Here is a 20,422-nt window from a genome sequence, read left to right as displayed (position 1 = left end):
TTATATTGTTATGTTTAACCAAATAAAAAAACAGTTTCCGTTTCATTGAGTTTATTCAATAGCAGTTTTACAGTTTTACAAATTTTCCAGCAATAAAATGACAATCAAAATCCAAATTCTGTCTTTATCTGTATCTTCACTTATTACAATAAGTTAAAATATTAATACTATTAAAATAATAGTAATACAAGTATGAAGTAAATTGAAAACAATAAATGATTTTAAAAATATGCTTACAAAAACATCATAAAATACACTTCAAAATAATACTTTTCATATATTACAAAAACATTCAAAAATAATATTCTGCCTTCAAATGATTTATCAAAAATATACTTAGAAAAATTAAGTCTTCTTTTGTAAACTATGCTGTACCTTCTTTACACTGAAAAAGCAGATAACACTTCAGTTGTTCAAAGAAAGATTAACATTTTAAAGCAAAGTAACACGATCAGCATTACACCATACATTAGACCAACCATCACAGAACATGCAATAGCTACACACATTCATCTCTGACACTTGCACCATTTATGCACATTTGCACCAGACACTTTCTTACAAGCACTCCCTATATCTAAAAAACAAAAAACAAAACATTGTGCATGAAGTCTGCTTCACACAGGTGTGTGGGCTTGACAAACCACATGTAGAAGCATTCTTAATTCTTAAAATTTTTTTGTATAATTAGCACATCTTGGGTGTATCGCCTCTTCTTGTTGATTTGCTGAATGTCTCCTCAATTGTAAGTCACTTTAGACAAAAGAGTCTGCTAAATGTTAATGTAACTACTGTAGATTCATAAGGTGGTGTTGCACATCAAGGTTTGCGCTTCATCATGCCCCGCATCCTAAAAAAGTCAGGTAAAAAAATAAAACATTTACCAACAGATCAAAGGTGAAAGGAGGATTTAGTTTAAGAGTAAAATACAAAATGTTTAAAAAAATAAAATAAAATAGCTTACCATGTACTCCCTCACTTAGGGGCTTTGAGGATGCATTCACACCTTTTTTCCACTGGTGATGTTCTAAATGACATGAAATGACAATTAGTAATTTACTAAATAATTAGTAGTTAAAATTACTAGTAATTTTTACTGTACATAATTTTAATGTGTGTATAGGCATCTAAAGGCATAGTACCTGGATGATCCAGTCTCCTCAGCCAGATATGGGACTTTAGAGGTTGAGCTGTAAACCTGTGAGGGAGAAAATAGATGTAAGTGAGCAAAGATTTAAAATTATCAAATATAATAATATAAATAGCAAACTACTAAACTTATAAATTTTAACGTGTTAGATGACCAAACAAATAAGCTTACATTACATATGTCATCATGCTAGATGTCATCCTATTTAAGTGTCACATATGCTTGTCAAGATTTTTTTTTTTTAAGTTAACAGGCTTGAATACAATTAGATAATAAATAACAATGTGCCAACACCACATTTTAATTAATATTATGTAAGTTATCAAAACTGGCATTCAAACTCGACAAACTGCTTGACACTCATTTAAAATAAAGACTATTAAATCAAATAAAAAAATCAAATCACTTTTATTGTCACATTATCAGCAGCACGTGTGCTATGATGAGTGAAAAGCTTAGACTATTCTAACATGACTATTCCTTTCCACTAACGTTTGTAACTTTATTTTGGGGGAGTTAATATATACCAAGTATAAAATTTCACAGGAATGCAAAACAAGCTATACATTTATCTGTCTATAATGTGGAAAAGACACAGGGAACATGGCAATTTCATAGCAATACTACACACAAACACAACATAGTATTACAAGAGAGTACATTTATGATTCAAATGTTGTCACAGCCTCAGTATAAATACATAAAAAGTAAAAAAAAATCTCACCTGTGTGTCCACATTGGGGAAAGCTTTGTGCACGTTCTCAATTTGTACTGTAATCTTCATCTTTTGATTCCCATAATATGGCGCCGAGCTGAGAGTGATCGTTGTGGTTTGAATCTTCTTACTTCCTGTGTTTTTTTGAAACTGCGCATGTGCAGATATTACTCCACCTATTGACCAAAATGCAGTACTGCAGAAGCAACACAACTCCCTTGCATTCATGTTACATAAGCGGGCTGTTTAAATGTGAAAACTTACTTTTTCTAATTTTTTCCAACACAACACTTTTATTTTTAATACACAAACATAAGCGAATTGTTTAATTTAAACATAGGTACATTCTTTGGACCAACTAATGCCATAATTCATTTTTTTGAGTGTACGTCTGTCAGGTCAGATAATAGAAATGATGTGTTCATAAGTATGATATCATACTAGGAAGAATTGCAATATAAGAAGGTAATATTGGCGTATATTAAGTTTATGATTTTGTTTTATAAAAATTAGCACTGGTGTGATGTGATTTGTTGATAACAACAATTGATTCTGTGGTTGACATGAAACGACTGCACTTTTTTTTTAATGTTTATATGGCAGAACCAACCTTCTGGTCTGATTCATTCGAGTGGTTAAAAGTTTCCTTTAAGTTGTCCTCCAAAAATTTTTTGTCTAAAAGTTTTTATTTTATTTTTTATTATTATTTTTATTTATTTATTAGAGAACGATGTCAATTTTTGTTTAGTTTATTAAAAAAAAAAATTAATTGAAGACCCGGTATTTGTATTATGCATTTGTAAAATTTTTTAATCAATTGATATGAATTATAACAACTTAACTTGCTATTTCTGAAGTATTTTTTTTAAATAACAGTTTTCAGCATAACAACACTATTAAAACTATAGGTTCAATTGGGCTGAGACAGGGACAGTGACAGAGTTTGTACATTTGTAAAGTGTTTTTAATAAATAAAAAAATCTTAGAACCAAATGAATTATATATTCATTACAGATCAACTGTAACTGGATGTAAATCAACCATCAGTCCATTTTAGAATTTTCTTGGGATAAAATACTTTTTATTGACTGTATTTATGTAATGTTTTTATTTCAGGGACAGATAATGTACATATCTGGTAGAATGCCCCATGTTTTCCTTATTTAAAATTTAACAGATTTATTGATTTAGCCTTGTCTGAGCTCTAGATCCGCCTTAAAATGTTACAAATTTAATATGACATTTACTTTTGCAATAAAGAAATAAAACAAATAAAGCTATATGATGCTCTAAATAAAGATGTTGTTATGTTTTTGTTTAATATTGTTAATGACAGATTAAATAAGCAATGTGTAATTGCAAAACATCAATCATCCACAATACTTTATTTTTCTCAGATTTTACCTTATTCAAAATTATTCCTGTAAAAATGACCCAGCCTGGAAAGCTGACAGCCTTCTATTAGCATAACATTTTAAAGAAAATAGTAATTTTGTTTGCTGGGGAAACCAGCATCACCAATAAATCAACAGATTAGACGCCACATGTTTAGTTCAATTGTTTCTCTTTGAGAGATATTTCATAAGATATTATTTTCATGAGCTGGAATGGCTGTACTACTCCAGTGTGCAATTAAGCGTCGAGTATTTCCTATTTAGAGGTTATGTTTTTTCTTCAGCCATTTCACAGCCCATGCAGGGCTCTTAATGGAGTCTGCCATATTTACTATCATTGTGTTTCTCTCTGCAGTCAAGCAATCACCCGCTCGCTCATACCCCCCAAGGCCTCGTATGGAGCTAATCCAATCTCCTCCAACACAGCTGTGAGAGGGAGTGGACCAGCAGATGATAGTGAGCCCACCGAACATCCAGCAGGCTAACACCTGCACTCACCATGCCACAGTGCACAGCGGATCCTCATACAATCACAGCGGGCTTTATTGCATGGACAGCCGCTCCTGCTAACAAAACTTTGCACATCACTGGTAACATATAGATAATTACAAAATTAGTGATTCGTGGACAGACCGACTCTTCTAGCTGTGTAGACCAAGAAATGTGGTAATTGGCATTGATATATCTTAAAATGAGCCTGCAACAACAACAGATTGTAGTGGAAGAATTGTGAAAATTCTTGAAAAAAACGACAGTGCTGCTTATGAACAGATGTGGTCAGTAAAACCATTTGGAAAGCCTATCTTGGCCCTCTTTTTGACGTTAATTACAAAAAAAGTGATTCTTTAATTATTAATGAAGTGATTCGTGGAACAGACTCTTCTTCCTTGTGTAACCCTAATTTGTTAAGGCCATAATGAAAGAAACAGAAAAAATGTTGACATTTCAAGGATGTAAGTTCCTAAAATTAGCCTGCAAGAACCAGTTGTATTTTACTTGAAAAATGATGCTGCTTATGAACAGATGTGGACAGTAAAACCTTTTGGTAAGACACTTGCGGCCCTCTTTGGATTTAGAATGTTGACCATCTGCAGTTTCTATTCAATGGCTCATTGACTTTATTTACAGAATAAGTGATTCTTTGATTACAAAAGAAGTGATTCATGAAATAGACTGACTCTTCCACCTTGTGCAACCCAAGAAATATGCTAAGCAAAAATGGGAGGAACAGAAGATTGAGTATGAGTATGAGTTGATAGTGTGAGACACTGTTAGGTTGAGAACATACTTAAATGAGCCTGCAACAATAAATTGTATTGTAAGAATGTGAAAATTCTTGAAAAATGTGTGCTGATTATGAACAGTTGCAGACTGTAAAAACATTTAGGTAGATTTATATTTGATACATTGACTGATTTAACGTTGTTTCTGCTCAATGACTCTTTGGACCCTATCATAGACCCAGCACAATAAGGCGCAAGATGTGTTTGGTGCAATTTGTTGCTATTTTCAGACCAGCCCTAAGTTTCACGTTTTCTGCCACGTTGTTTACATAGCAAATCCATTTGCACCACTTTGTGGACTCATGGGTGTGCCGGTCTAGAAAGGAGGTGTTTTAAGGCTCATTGTTGGCTCGTTGCTATTTAGAGAAACTGAAATAGATTGCGCCATTAACCGACTAAAAGCTGGTCTAAAGTCCAGCGCAGAGTGTGTTAGTTGTAAGCCTATGAGTGTCCAAATGTAATACACACGGGATGTATAGCAATACACAAATATATTTACATTTGAAAAAAATTAAGGATTAAAATGTTACAAAAATTATTATTTTTTTACATAAATATAAAAACCTCTACCTCCATGTCTTCTTCACCTTCAGGGGCTTTTTCACACTTTGTTATTATTGTTCATTTATTCGTTTGCTGAAAATTATTACTGAATTTAGAAATAGCTTTGAAACAAATCTTTATGCTTAACAAACAAAACTAAATATGTAGGCTAATGAATGTTTTCAGTGGAGTGTGTAAACTCTGTTTCCTTATCCACGAAAATAAAGGAGTAAGGTAAAGAGTAAAAGCAAAGTAAAGAGAAAGTAAAGACGCTAAATGAAAGATGCTTGTTTTTTATCCTCGCGTTGCAGATGGTCTGTTTAAATGTTTTCTCGCTAGTGAAGCCTTAATTTTTTCCACTTACAAAGTCCGCCATGTAAATAGCAAATGTGCCAGATGCGACACAACTGATTCTTAACGGTAATGTGAGATGAGATTCTGACTGTTTTAATGCAGGTTATGCTCAAAACACTCCCATAACTCATTAAGAGAATAGGCACAACCCTGTTAGACCATGAGCTGGGGCGCAGACTGTATTTTACATCCTTAAAACAGCAAAAGTGGATTCAGACAAGTCCCTTAATGCTTTTGAACCATGCGTTTTAGATTTTGTGCCTAGATTGTTAAAATAGAGCCCTTAGAGTTTAATTGCAAAAGACATTTATGAAACCGGTTGTCTTTTCTACTTTGTGCAAAGTAAGAAATGTGTTGACTATCAGACAGTGTGACACTATTGTTAGGTTGAGAAGTTTCTCAATAAGCCTACAAGCTAATTGTTAGATTTTTTTTTTTTAAGCAGTTCTGCTTATGAACCCTTCCAGCCCTCTTTGGTTTTAAGATGTTGTCTCTTTGCAGTTTCCAAGTTTCTGCTCAACATCTCTTTAAGTTTAACTACAAAAAAGTGGTTCTTTAATTACAAAAGAAGTGATTCGTGGTACGAACGGACTTGTCTGCATTGTGCAAGCCAAGAAATGTGTTAAGCCAAAATGGGAGGAACAGAAGATAAGATTGAGTATGAGATAGTGTAATATCTCTTCCTTGAGACTTTTTCCTCTCTGTTAAACCTGCAACAACCAATTGTATGAAAATACTTGAAAAACAGCTTTTTATGACCAGATGCGGACAATAAAATCATTTGGTAAGGCTATTGTGGCCCTAGACTTGATACATTGACTGTCTGCAGGTTGTTTCCGCTCAACAACTCTTTAAGTTTAATTACAAAAAAGTGATTCTTTAATTACAAAAAAAGTGATTGATGAAACAGAATGACTCTTCTACCTCATGCTACCCAATAAAGGATTTAAGCAAAAATAAGAGGAACAGATTGACTATCAGATAGCGTGATGCAGTATCTCTTGCTTGAGAGTTTTCTCGCTGAACCTGCAACAACTGTATAAAAGTTCTTGAAAAACGACAGGGCTTTTTATGAACAGATGTGGACAGTAAAACTGTATGGCAAGGCTCTTGTGGCCCTCTTTAGATTTGATATGTTGACCGTCTGCAGTTTCCGAGTTGTTGCTGCTCAATGAATCTTTGACTCAGCTCCATTGAGACTTAAACTGGAGAAGTTGGAATCGCATTGTTTGTCTGTGTACCTCAGAATTTGTCAGCTTGTTAAAGAAAACAGATGACCCGTTAAGGGAACATGCTCAAATGGGGTTATGTAGCACTGATTTAAACTGAAAATGCACTAAAGAAATATGTCTTCTTGACACAAGGTATGTGTTTTGGTTTCAGGGCAATTTTGAACCATTTTGCTTTCAAAACAACGTATAGTCAGTAAAGTAACAAAATGGTTATTATATGAGCTGAAAAATATGTTAATTATATGCTTCCCATTTATTTAAGCTTTCAAATTACATTAATGATCTCTTTTTATTTATACTATATGCTAACTGTTTATCCTAAAGAATTGTGGTGTGTTCCAAAAGAATGAAACGAGCTTCTGATATTTCTTTTATTTTTACAGATTTACATCTATATGTATTATAATATTAAAATTTTACAAAAAAAAATGTTAAACTGAAAAATAGAATGTTCAAAACATAAATGTTGACAGAGCAGAGATCAAGAACCAAAAATGTAGAGTCACAAAATACAGTAGAAATTAAATTAACAGATTTGTTTTTTGTTTTTTTACTGTGCATGCAGGAACTCTTGTAGGAACAAAACACTCGGGCTGATCCCACAAGAACTAAAATTTTCTGGTTTCATGTGTATTTCAGCAGAAACTGTTTGCATAGTTCAACATTCATGGGTGTTTATTTACACTTTCAAATTGCATTATGGCTTCACATCTCTGCCCTGACAACTTTTACACCATGTTGAAAATTTAACTCTACAGTTATTACATTTATTTACATATTTTTTATAGTTTGAAATTTTATATTATTTGTCATGATCAAACAAATTATGGAAATCAGGTGATAAGGATCATAAAAGTGATGGTTAAAACAAGGTTTCATGAGCTACCAGTAAGTTTTCTGTTATTATAAATACTTATTTTTAATACTTAAAAAAAATTTCATTTCTAATAACTGATTTCTTTCTGGCGAGGCATTGGTGAAGTAGGTAGTGCTGTAGCCTCACGTGGGTTTCCTCCGGGTGCTCCGGTTTCCCCCACAGTCCAAAGACATGCAGTGCAGGTGAATTGGGTAGGCTAAATTGTTTGTAGTGTATGAGTGTGTGTGTGTGTAAATGTGTATGTGGATGTTTCCCAGAGATGGGTTGTGGCTGGAAGGGCATCCGCTGTGTAAAAACTTGCTGGATAAGTTGGCGGTTCATTCTGCTTTGGCGACCCTGGATTAATAAAGGGACTAAGCCCACAAGAAAATGAATGAATGATTTCTTTTTTCTTTTCCATTGTGACAGTAAATAATATTTGACTGGATATTTTTTAAGACACTTCTATACAGCTTAAAGTGACATTTAAAGGCTTATCTAGGTTAATTAGGTTAACTAGGCAGGTTATGGTAATTAGGGCAGTTATTGTATATCGATGGTTTAATCTGTAGACTATCGGGAAAAAAATATATAGCTTAAAGAGTCTAATATTTTTGACCCTAAAATGGTTTTTAAACAAAAATTAAGCCAAAAAAAAAAAAAACAGCATCAGTCACAAAAGAGAGGGTATATAGTTTAAACCTCGGAGGGGTCACTGGATTACTCTTGAGATATAAATGTGTCAAATAAATTAAGAAAATGACTCCAAGTAGGAAAAAATCTTCTTATGGAACTAGTCCTTATAAATCTGAGTCTCTCAAACAGTTATCATGTTGGAAATCCAGTTCTGGAATGAGGGGAGTAAAGGTGATTTCCAATTGTTCAGCACAAGTCTTTTAGCCACCACCATGTCTTGCATTAAAGACTCTTGCATTATTTGAGGCAGAGAAGATTTTGTGAGAAGCCAAAGATGGCAAGTTCGCCATCTGCTAGAAAAAAAAAAATTTTTTTAATCAAATTATTAAAACTGAGAAAAAGACACATACAAAAGTTAATATAGTTACAGTTTTTCCCAGTCGCGTTGGTGCATTTCTCACAACACTAGTGCATTTCTACACAACAGTTAATGCATTTCTCAAAACTATTAGTACAAACTGCAAAACCTAGTTGATAACAAAGTGCGTCACATGCTCAAAATAGATAGTTAATTCCTCAAAAGCAAGTACTGATGTCAATCAAAGTGTCAGTGTCATCAAGATGAAAAGTCCTGACACTATTGTTTATGATCAAGATAGTCAAATGGCTTTGGCATGTTTTCATTACGACAGTTATTCTGTACATTTTTTCAATGCAAAAAAAGTCTGATTTTGGTGACACGTCCTGAAAATGCTTACAGTTTTTCTCAGTCGCTTTGGAGCTTTTCTCACAACACTAGTGCATTTCTGCACAACAGTTAATGTATTTCTTAAAACAGTTAGTATAAACTGCAAAACCTAGTTGATAACCTGTAAAAGCGTGTCACTTGCTCAAAATAGATAGTTTATTCCTCAAAAGCAAGAATTCATGTCAATCAAAGTGTCAGTGTCATCAAAATGAAAAGTCCTGACACCATTGTTTATGAACAAGATTGTGAAATGGCTTTGTCATTTGTTTTCATTATGACAGTTTACTCTGTACATTTTTCCAACGCAAAAAGTCTGATTTTGGTGACACTTCCTGAAAATGCTCAAGACAGCATTGTATTCTATTTGCCCAGGCATTTGAAAACTACAGTAAAGTTAGACATCACTGCATTTAGCGAGGAATCTGAGTACAAGACACTGAATATGTGTGTTTTACATTTTTACTGCATATGCTCTTTGCAATTCTAATTTATTCACAGCATTGTGCAAAAGAATAAACACAAACTTATTTGCAACAAACATAGACTTCCTTTGGGTAGAGCTGAGCACAACTGCAAACAATATTGCAGAACATATTGGAACTGAACCTACAACACATGCAGGTCAGTAAATTATTCATCAAATTGTTAAATTTTTAAGTCATTTTCAGGAAAATAAAGATATATATTTTTTATATAAAATTTGCTTGACATATTTTGACAACTAGTTCAACATTTTTGTATGTAATGATTCAACTAATGAAATGAGAACTTATATGGAATGACTATTCAGCATTCACAAGTTTAGTTAATTTTGACTGACATGACATAAACAAATGATAAAGTTATAAAGAGCAGAGAGTTTGTTGATCATTTTATTTTGTAAGTAACTTTGGAATTACATTGTAGTTCTTGTTAGTTTAAGTAGTCATTTCAAAGCAGTAAGTAAATCAGCATACTATCATCTCAAAAACATTGCAAGACTTAGATCCTTTGTTTCCAATGAGGACTTAGAGAAACTTGTTCATGCTTTTATAACCAGCAGGGTGGATTACTGTAAGTACAGTGTGGACTCCACACTGGCCTTACCAAAAAGACAGTAAGACAGTTGCAGCTCATCCAGAACGCTGCTGCCAGGATTCTGACCAGAACCAGAAAATCAGAGCACATCACACCTGTCCTCAGGTATTTACACTGGCTCCCAGTTATATCCAGAATATATTTTATTGTGTTATTACTTGTCTGTAAATCACTAAATGCCCTAGAACCTCAATACACTACAGATATGCACACTGAATATAAACCTGACAAATCCCTCAGAACTTTAGGATCAAATAAATTAGAAATATCAAGAGTTCAGTCAAAGCAGGGTGAATCAGCCTTCAGCTACTGTACTACATCCCCCACAGCTGGAATCAGTCTTCAGAAATGATCAGATGTGCTCCAACATTAGGCACAATCAAATCAAGACCGAAAACACATCTATTTAGCTGTGCCTTTACTGAATAAGCACTGTGCTTCAGCCGCTCTATCTATTGTATAGATCGCACTATGCCTTTCTTTTCTTTTTCATTCTTTTATAACCTGTTTTAACACATTTTAATCTGTTCTTAATCACTTTTATTCTCTTGTTTTTTTTATTATTGTTTATGTAAAGCACTTTGAAATACCATTGTGTATGAAATGTGCCATATAAATAACCTTTTCTTGCCTTAAAGATAAATATTTTTTGATGTTTTGTGAAAAACATACTTTGCTTCAGTGTACTGTAGTTTTAGTTTGGCATGTTTTATCTTTATCAGAAACTGTACGATGCTCAAAACTATAGCTCACGATTGTTAAAACTTTGATCAAACTCACACAGAACATACAAAAAATGTATTTATCTAAGTTTTGTTGCATTGTGTATAAGTGTTTTTATCTTTAAATGTATATGGGTTTGAATATTAGATGTCCCTTTCGTTTGATCCAATAGTCGCTCAAATTTATGTTTTTCTTCTGTGAGACTTACAAATTATACTTTTGTACTGGAACTGTAGACCAGACATGCTGCTTTTGAACAGATCGACTAACTAGTTTAAAAACAGAAATCATGTTTATCTATGGAAAAATAATGTAATGTTCATACATGTTGTTTATTAGCAAGAAAGCATATCTAGAGAAAAGTTAATTGATAAATAAATACATCATATCACACTAAAAACATCTGTAAATTAGCAGTTTTATTTATGCTTTTGAATTCTATTATGGGACCTTCATCTTTTATCCAAGAACTTTAACCTTGAAAAGTTTGAAAAGTGACATTTGTTAGCATTTTAATAGTTTAAATTTATATAGTAACTGAGTTGGTGTTGTGTATATAACAAAACAAAATCTTGTAATAAATTGCCAGTACATTGTCTGTTAGTTTACAGACTTATTTCGCTCTATATTATTTCATACAAATTACATTATTTCAAACTACGAAAATGTCAATAAAAATCACTTTGTTAAACTGAGTTGAGCTAAATTTCCAACATCAAAAGTCAACAGAACAGAGATCAACATCCTATACTGTAATTCACAACCATAAATCAAGGGAAAACACTTGTGAATCACAAAATATGGCAACTGTTACTTAACAGAGCTGTTTTACAGTGTACAGATTCATTATATTTTCACATTTTAATTTACCAGATTATACTTTTAGCCTCAGTTTCCACCCTGACTGAGATCTTTTTAGAGGAAAGACAAACTATTTAAATCTTACAGAGTGTGCCCAATAGTGTTTGCAGAAGCATGTTCACAAACGACAATTTCTGTTAATTTATTAAACACACAGTTACTATTTTTGAATCTGCATGCGACGTAAGCATCTCAGCTGTTTGGGAAGTAATCTCAGTAATGACCTTTTCACTGATATTTCTTTCTGACAGTTATTTTTCTCTTGGCACATTGTTTTTATGTGCTGCTGCCAGGGTACCCAGGTGTGCCGTCTGAAGAGCCCAGCTGTGAGTGCTCAAGCTTCAGTGTTTTTAATCAGAGAAAAACCTCCCACTGTCACAGTCTGTCACAGCCCACAGGAACTTCAGCAAGGCGTGCAAGAGAAGCGCTCTCTCCTCGGCATGCACCACTGGCACAGACTGGGATATGAGTCCTGCACCTCTCACCAAAAAGTTTCCAGACTTTTCCAGTCCACTCTGGTCAATAGGGTTGTTAGATTCCCAAATATCTGAAATTGACTCAGATTCCGATGGGTTCTGGAACTGACTGCAAAGCTGACTCTTTGCTGTTGTTTTTGATATATAAAAAAAATTAAGTTATTTTTTTCCAAAGATTGGTGTAACACCGTGCAGAAAAAATCTATTCTAGTCCACTTTGGTTAAGAGAGTTGTTAGATTCTTAAACATCTAAAATCTAATCAGGTTCCAGTGTTTGATTCTGGAACTGATTTCAAAACTGATTCACTGCTTTTGTTTTTGATACAAAAAAAAAGTAAGTTCTTTTTCAAAAGATTAGTGTAACACTCTGCGGATAAGTCGATTCTAGTTCACTTTGGTTCCCAAATGTCTAAAATTTAATTAGATTCCAATGCTTGATTCTGGTACTGATTCCAAAGCTGACTCCTTGTTGATGTTTTTGATTTAAAAAAAAAATTGAAGTTCTTTTTGTCAATAGATTGGTGCGGAAAAGTCCATTCTAGTCCACTTTGGTCAATAGGGTTGTTACATTCCCAAATTTCTGAAATTGACTCTGAATCCTGCTTGATTTTGGAATTGATTCCAAAACTGACACTTTGCTTTTATTTTTTAATTTAAAAAAAAGGGTTGAGTAGTCCAGCTGTCTGTATACATACATCCAAGCAAGTTGGTTGAGGACAAGGATCATTTTTTGGTTTTTGCTTGCTTATTCAAGAAATTACATTTAATATGTACATTTAAGACATTAATGATGTAAAAAACACAATTTATTATATAACTTTCTAATTAAAAATTCTTTCTGATCATTATTCTTGTGATCGGTCATGATATTGACAACATGATGAATGCAGAACATCCCAGTTTTATTCCTCTCATATTCCTACTGTATATAGAACATATTTATTTTTAAATGGTCATGACGTACGTTTTTTTTTACCAAATGCATACAGTTTGGAATTTTGGATTTGGCCTTATTATTGGTAGATAGCAGTGTATGTGGCTTTACCACTGGAGAAATCAAACCTCCAAATTTGATCCACGTTATAACCCTGGCATTACAGAGATTCTATCAGATTCTGTACTATAGTCAGCCACTATTCATAGATACCGTCTGTAAAAATCTGTAACCTGATAAACAGTAAGTTTCCTCAATATGCAGTATGGTGAATAACTGTAAATTGATTTTCCCAGAATTCCTTGCATGACACACTTGCTTTTTTTTTGGTTAACATTACTATGGTTCTTTCTGTTGTTTCTCATCAGTTAGGTTAGTTTATAGTTTCATGTTACATCTAATTTTAATAAATAAAAAAATGTTTATTGCATCACATTAGCTTCATATGTGTTACCATGAACGTGTTTAGTATTTGTGTAAATGACATTGAACATCTTCTATTTATCTTTTACGTTTCCTGTTTGAGGATAAGACATTTGTGATTTGTGTTGATTCATCATAATTTTCTCATCCCCACATGCTATTGGTTATGTATTTGTCTGTGCAACTCACAGATTAATGCTCTACTGTGAAATATAGAAAAGAAAACCAAGTTTTTAACAGTAAAATTCTGGTAAACACAGCTTGTGTTTACCAGAACGCAGGGTATTGTACATATCGCAGTCAATTTTACATTGTCCTGTTTTTGGGGAGTAAGCTGTTGTATTTTGCACTGTCTGTATGTTGCACTGTCTGTATTTTTGTACTGTCTAAAGCCAGCACCTAAGCTTTTCACTCATCATAGAACACGTGCTGCTGCTGATGTGACAATAAAAGTGACTTGATTTTTGATTGGATTTGATATACAGTTGAAGTCAGAATTATTAGCCCCCCTTTGAATTTTTTTCTCCTTTTTTATATTTCCCAAATGATGTTTAAGAGAGCAAGGAAATTTTCACAGTGTGTCCGATAATATTTTTTCTTATTGAGAAAGTCTTATTTGTTTTATTTCGGCTAGAATAAAAGAAGTTTTTAATTTTTTTAACACCATCTTTGGGACAAAATTATTAGCCCCTTTAGGCTAATCTTTTTCGATAGTCCACAGAACAAACTATTGTTATACAATAATTTGTCTAATAACCCTATCCTACCTAGTTAACATAATTAACGTAAACTCTTAAAAAATAAAATAAATCAGTTTAAAGCATATGTTTAATGGCATTCACTGAAGATTAACAATTAGTGTCAATTCATTAAATGATAAGCTGTTTTGCATTAAAGTAGTCTAGTGAAGTTGCTCCTTGATGTACATTGAAGAAAACTAAAGAAAACAAAAAACACCTCTGATCTCTCTTGTTTTTTTTCTAACCTTGGACCCTAAAGCGGTTTTACTGAAATTGTGTACTTGAAACTATTATTTGAAATGAAGCCTCTGAAAGAACCAGTTCAAGCAAATGAATCGGATTTCCCATCACTATTATAGAGCACCCGAGAGACTAATTAATGATTAGCTCTACTGAACTATTAAAGGCTATTAAAGAGCAGTTGATTCGCTTCACAGGGAGGTTGGAATCGATTCTTGATTCCTAATTCCTTGGAACCGAGTATCCAATTCTCTTTGGCCCTAGTTTTTTTTAGATGGCATTCTGCATCACTGCATAAACTATTGCTTTTGGTGCAGACTGTACCACCAGAATTTGCTTTCAGCATAGGGATGTAAACGATGACGGTCAATCGTGTTGTACACTTCATAGTCGGCATGCCACAGAGGCCCTCTACATTTGTACCATGGCTCTTAATAATGAAGCCAGTGACCGGAACAATGACGGTTCTGTGTGGTCTCCCACTCAGCCTTTTAAACTCATATGGCCCTACAGTATATATCTCCTCTTTCCCATTCTCTGTCGCTCTATCTCTCCCCTGCCCTCCTCCTCCATGTGCTCAGCATTCATAGAGCTCAGTGGTGCGAAACTGGAAATCCATTTGAAATTCAGCCTCCGCACTCCATGTTGTGTTGGAATGACCCATTATTTCACACTAGGGCAAACTGTGCGAATTCATAAATATAAATAAGCAGCTTCACACCCCTGCCTCTCAAACAGCATGCCACACACAAAGCAGGCCTGATGAATTCAATCGCGGAGGGTGAAAAAAAAACACTCGGGCAATTATACGGAGAGGACGGGTGATAGGCTTGTGGCGACTGTAACTCACTTCACCCACCAGACCCGAGGGGCCAAAGGTAGAACCGGATATTTTATTCAGATTTATTAATCTCAGAATCATATCAGGTGTGGGTTTCTTCTTATCAGTGAGAGTTTATAGTCGATTGGGTGAGTATGATGTCTCCTATTGTTAAGCTTTATCTTTGTAGAAGAAGAAAATATTTGGAAAAGCATCACATGTGAAGTAACTTTGCGTTTTCTTTATTGGTTATAATTACCTGTAGTTCTAGTTTTAGTTTAGCAGTTTGGAAATGATTCAGGATAAAATACACATACTCGTTAATACGTTTGTAATGTAAACCATTGGGAACATTTACTTATTTGCAGTATGGTGCATGTTCTGCTAGTGTTATGGGATTAGTTTACAACAAAAAGAAAAAAAAACATTATGCCTTCATCTTTAACAATATGGTTTGTTTTTTTTCCATTACTTGTTTATGTTACTTCCATTACTAAAAGAGATTCAACATGGTAAAGCAGATTCATTTTTAAACATTATGGTTATTCTGTGAGGATTGTGAGTGAAGGCGGTGAAGGATACGCCTGAGGCATCCTTCAAAATAGGCAGAAACAAACACTGCCTATTATGGATCTCTCAAAGTTAGATGTGCTTCAATAGCTACGTTTCCATCCACCTATTTTTATACGCATGTTGGATATGCTATTAAAACCATAAATAAAAAAATAAAAATAAAAAAACGGTTGATGTCGGCACAATAGCCTAGTGGTTAGCGCGCTGACATATGGTGCAGTAGCACTTCAGGGTGTTTCAAGTTTGAATCCTAGCTTGAGGACATTTCCCATCCTTACTCTCTCTCCCACTATGCCTTCTGTCTGAAATACTGTCCTATCCACTTAATAAAGGCAAAAAGACCCAAAAGAAATCTTAAAGAAAATGGTTGATAGAAACACGAAGATGCACAATACATATGCGCATAACTGAGTAGGATAAACTTTTTATTCAATAAGAAAAGGTGTGCATAAACTACAATGAAAACGCTTTTACCAAACAAATTCCAGTATGCGCATTAAAAAGTCATGTGATTTTGTTATAAGAGATCATGTGATGATAAAATTGTGTGTGAATGGAGAAACCAGCAGGCTGAGCACACTGTAAAAAATCTGAAATGTTGTTTTGGTCATTCAAAAATGCCTAAATCATTTCGGTTTTAGTGTTATTATATTATTAACTCCTGAACTGTTATGAGAGTCTGTGCTCCGGGTCTCACACCTTCAAACGATACCACACATTTATTGCGTGTAGCAGTTGTCTTCTGAGGAGTGAGTAATTTATTAAATAGCAAAAAAATTGACGCAAGTTCTACTACTGCAGCAAATTCTGTTTTTACTGTTGATATTTGTTGCCAGTTAATCAGGAAGTGACCATTTTGTTCTCTTTGACTCGTTGGATGGAAACGCTGCTTTATTTGCATATCTTTTATGTGATATTCCAGTTTTGAACAAAGTTAATTAGCACTTTTAGATGAAAACATAGCTAATGGTGCTTGATGATGTTGCAGCCTAGAAATCCAAACTTACTGCAATGCAAGCTTCCAATTGAGAAGCACCTGAGTAACTAAGGCCCAATCCCAGATCTATTTTTGCACCCCTACCCCTTCCCCTAGGCCCTTGAAACAGAGTGTGAAGGAGAAGGGCTTCAACTTTACCCCTAATGGCTCGTTTCCACTGACTGGTACGGCGCGGTTCAGTTCGGGTCTGAACAGGTCACCTTTATCAGGCTTGCGTTTCCACTACCAAGATACCCTTTTGGTGGGCATGGTGTATGACTGAAAGTTTCACTCGCATCATTCTCGCTCGAGGAAATGTCTACAATAAAGCTCTACGGGTCACTCACATATATGAAAAGCACTTCTCACAAAACAGACTCTTTACACACTAAATACTTGTGTATAAATGTTTATTACTAACTTTTCTATGAACAGGATTTGATTATAACTGCAGATCAATGACAGCTCAAAATAGCCTTCTCTTATGTCTGTAATTAGATTAAATAAATGAATATATATGAACACATACAGCCCCTTACAGTCTCCAATATGTTACCAACTACAGAAAAACTACAAAAAGCAAACATTTCATCCTTATTAAGGTTCAAAACAACACAAAATATAGCCTAAAGTCAATGAAAACCTCCCATCTGTGTTTGTAATCTTTAGCAGCACGTGTAGCCTTTGTTAGAGAGTAAGTCCATCATTCCCAGTTCATATTGGTCTAAAAGGTGATGATAAAAATAAAACAAGGCAGTTTGTTCACGTTTGCTAAAAAAATAATGTGCTCCCTTTTTTCCGGCTTCTCCGTTTTTTCGTGCTTCACTCTCGCGTTTGTCAGTTTCTGACAGAATCGCGTTTCAAAAGCACTTCAATAATCAGGCGCACGTTATTGTCATCAGCTCAAGAAGTTTGTTATTTCAGTTATAGATGTGCGGCGAGCGAAATGTAGGTTAATATTAACTGAAAAATAATGACTATACAAAATGATATGGTTGTTCGACTGTTGCACTTTGTTAGGCTGATCAATAAGCTTGTTTATATTGTTTCCATTGGTGTTTGTGTATCCTTGTGCGCAGTGTATTATAACCAACTCCAAGGGTACTGGAGGTCCTAAGTCACTGGAATTGTTATTTTGGGGTTGCGAGCTGAAAAGTCATTGCATTAACCACTGGGCTATCACACTGACACAACTCTTTTTAGTTATGGAATATTTCAGTCAAATTAAAATGATTTATCAAAATAACGTCCTCTCCCCCTTCAGCAACATCTCTTGTAATCTCTGATGCTGTTCACTGGTGTGAGGAATGTGCACTAACCTGTCATTCACATTGACCAATAGCAAGCTACTGTGCTCCAATTTATTTCCAGCTGACAAAATAAAGTCCTGCTCTACAATTGTTATTGTCAAAAATGTAATTTTATTCATGTCTGTCACAATGCAGAATAAAAGCTTATTACATCTTTCATTTCACAATAATTCTGTTAGGCACAATCAGAAAACACATGAAATGTCAAATTACTCATTATGAAATTAAAAATAGCTTTTTGTGTTTTCTAAACTGCTTAACATGATACCTGTAACACTGACAGTGCGGAGACAATTAGTTGAAGTAATTTCAGAAGTGCGTCCGACATAAAATCATTCACTCCATCATGCATCAAAACAACATCAGAATTTTAAATAGACTCGTACACGCCAGTATTCGAACGAGACCAGAATTCATCACTTCTCCCTGATGGCAGCAGTATGGTCATTTGATTTGTCACTCAGGGCATTTGAATAAACCACAATCAGTAATTATGGAGGGGAAAATCCATTAGTGAAATATGGCAATCTAATTATGCGCAGGGATGGCGAATTAGCGGGTTGTCCTGGAAGCAGATTGGCGCGTGCGGAGACGCAGCTTGACTCATCATATTGCACATTAAATCTGAAGTGATGTAACTTACAAAGGTCAAGCTGTTTTGCCTGATAACACTCATATTCTGCACATCAATTATGGTGCTCAGTGGACAAAACAATTATGGGTCTTTTTCTTTCAGCTCTTCCTCAGTTAACGTGTGGGTGTGTGCTCACAGTGGTCGAACTCTGATCGCACAATGTGTTAAAATAGTGTGAAGCACCAACACTGTTAAGTACTGCTAGCTCAGAGTTAAACACACCCACAGTCCGATGCTGCAGCGATTCAATACATTTGCATTATGTTAATAAGGTGCTAATGCAGTGTTTACCAACTTGCATTTTTCACACGTGCACCAACAAAGTACCCTAAATAGGCTATATAGACAAAGCAGAGATTAAATTAAGATTTTTTTTTTTACATTTCATTGTTTTTTTTTTGGTTTAGAGTTATCCAACAGGAATAATAGAGCAGTTTTAGGCTTATTTAATTTAAGCGGATGTCATTGCATAGTTTAAAAAGCTTAAATGAGAAATCGGAAAAAAGTGCACTGATCAAAACACTTTCAGATTTCTCTCAGTTGTTGGTTAGTTAATCTGTCACCAGGGGGTAATTTACCTAATTATCTCATAGAGACCCTATTAAACTGCCAGACTAACATTCAAGCTTTCACTGGCTTTGCAAGATGAGCTGTTAAGGAAAGACTGAAACCCATTTATAAGGCATGACTGTTTCAGCTAACAACAGAAGTTGTTAAGAGTATTGTATCTCATTCATTCGTTTTCATTTGTCTTAGTCCTTTATTTATCATTGGTCACCACTGGATAACACCCATACACTCTCACACTCATACACTATGGCCAATTTTGTTTTACCCAATTCACCTATCTTTGGATTGTGGGGGAAACTGGAGCACCCAGAGGAAACCCACGCAAACACTGGGAGAACATGCAAACTCCACAGAGAAATGCCAACTGGCCCAATCAGGACTCAAGCCAGTGACCGTCTTGCTTTGAGGCAACAGTGCTAACCACTAAGCAGGGCTCAACAATAAGGACTGCCCGATGGCCCGGTGTCAGTGTGAGTGATGTTTTGGACAGTAGAGAGAATCGTTACTGGCCCGATCAGGCCAGTGCTGTCTTGTCACAAAATTTTAACTTGCCTGCGACTATTTGTCAATTGCGTTTTCTGTGAAGTCTTAAACACCATATTGCTTTTTGGTTTCTTTTATCTGATTGGATGTTGTGAGCACGTTGTTTTTTTCTACAACCTGGTAAAAACGAGTACAGCGAAGAGACGGCAACATGACGGCAACATCAAATTATGAGGCTAAAAGAAAATGTCTTTTTCTAATGTAGTGGAAACAGATATTTACATGGGTACAACACAAAGAAAAAAAAGTCATATTTTGTATAGTTTTCAGTCACTTTTAAGTCAGCCACCTTTTTGTTTTGCAAAAAAAAAAAAAGCACATTTTTTAGACTGCTATATTTTACTGCTAAATATTTTAACATTCATTATTAATTTATTTAACATTAAAATTTAAATAGATTCACAGAAATTATTTTTACACATTTTTAAAAATATGTGGCTAAGAAATATTTATTTATTTATTTAGGTGGGGCCACTGAAAATGTTGTCAGGGCAAGTAAAAATCTGAAACACTGGTCAAGTCGGGCTAGTAGAAAATGTCCTTAGCGTTGAATCCTTCCACTGAGCCACTGTGCCACCCTGAGTATTGTATCTTGACAATGTAAATGATCA

General features: G+C 34.5%; 1 long non-coding RNA gene across 1 annotated transcript; it reads right to left on the bottom strand.

Moving 5' to 3' along the window:
• Positions 1-34: 34 nt before the first annotated feature.
• LOC141379808 (uncharacterized) lies at positions 35-2,003 on the bottom strand. The gene is made up of 4 exons (XR_012396635.1): positions 1,875-2,003; positions 1,143-1,198; positions 965-1,027; positions 35-850 (listed from the first exon to the last, which is right to left on the bottom strand). It is a non-coding gene; the product is annotated as an uncharacterized lncRNA (long non-coding RNA).
• Between the last annotated feature and the right edge of the window lie 18,419 nt (positions 2,004-20,422).

This window comes from Danio rerio, chromosome 21, assembly GCF_049306965.1.
Source record: "Danio rerio strain Tuebingen ecotype United States chromosome 21, GRCz12tu, whole genome shotgun sequence".
Classification (NCBI taxonomy): Eukaryota; Metazoa; Chordata; class Actinopteri; order Cypriniformes; family Danionidae; genus Danio; species Danio rerio.
This window is presented reverse-complemented; position numbering and strand designations above follow the sequence as displayed.